Source organism: Myotis davidii, unplaced genomic scaffold (assembly GCF_000327345.1).
Source record: "Myotis davidii unplaced genomic scaffold, ASM32734v1 scaffold1017, whole genome shotgun sequence".
NCBI lineage: Eukaryota > Metazoa > Chordata > Mammalia > Chiroptera > Vespertilionidae > Myotis > Myotis davidii.
This window is the reverse complement of record NW_006288361.1, coordinates 238,647-239,488: the sequence shown is the minus strand read 5'-3', so window position 1 is coordinate 239,488 and position 842 is coordinate 238,647. Positions and strand designations below refer to the sequence as shown.

General features: G+C 48.2%; 1 protein-coding gene across 4 annotated transcripts in view; it reads right to left on the bottom strand.

The window, feature by feature from the left end:
- DUSP16 (dual specificity phosphatase 16) overlaps positions 1-842 on the bottom strand; it is a 106,066-nt gene that overhangs the window by 88,400 nt on the left and 16,824 nt on the right. The window contains exon 1 of one of the 4 annotated variants that reach the window (XM_006760218.2): positions 133-474. The exons of 1 other annotated variant lie outside the window; for it this stretch is intronic. The gene's annotated coding sequence lies outside the window, so the exon portion shown is untranslated. Of the gene's footprint in view, positions 1-132; positions 475-842 lie in introns of those variants that run through there. 2 more of the 4 variants (XM_006760219.2, XM_015561673.1) reach the window with 2 other exon arrangements.

Below are 842 nucleotides of genomic sequence, written 5' to 3'. Positions count from 1 at the left end.
TTTCTGGCGGCCCAAGAACCCCAAATAGGAGTCATAAGGTCTTTCGTGGATGGTAAATTTCACACACACACTCACACACACACACACACTCACACACACACACGCTCACACACACCAGAAAAAGAAACATACCTGGTCATTTTCTAAACAGGTTTGATAGGTTTGGTTCACTTGTAAGAGCGGAGTGTTTACTTACAGGCGTTTAACGCAGAAGTGGCAGCCAGAACACTGGGTAAATAAAACCTCGAGCTTTTAAAACCCTGCACCTTCTCGCACTTCCCCTTCGGTCGAGGGGCCGGCACACGGCAAACCCCACGGCCAGTGAGATTATGCAACAGGTTCCCTCTCCACGGGATCCATCGCGGGCTGCTCGGGGGTGTGCTTTCTCCCAACAATGCGTGACACCCACCGCTGCAGGGCCTGTGCAGCTAGCGTTTGATCATCTTTTTTAGAATTTTGCCCTACCCGTTCACTTTAAGATCTACCTGTATTTTGTCAAGTCTCTCTTTTTTCTTCCAGTCTTTGGGAAGTTGTGTGTGTGTGTGTGTGTGTGTGTGTGTGTGTGTGTGGTGTGTGGTGTGTTTTAGGAAATAAACCCCAGTTTTGCCTAACTATTTTCCTCCCTGGTGTTTTATGACATGAAACCACACATGATAAACAGATCTTCGGTTGTCTCCCCGGGCTTTTTTTTTTTTTTTTTCTTTTCTCATGTTTTAGGACTAGTGTGAATAAAGAAGTCACTGGCACACTGGGTCCCCCAACATCACAGCCCGGGCCCTCGTTTGGAAAATCCGGGTGTAGGTGGGTGGGTTCGGTTTAAGAAAGCAGAGCCGTCCCCACCC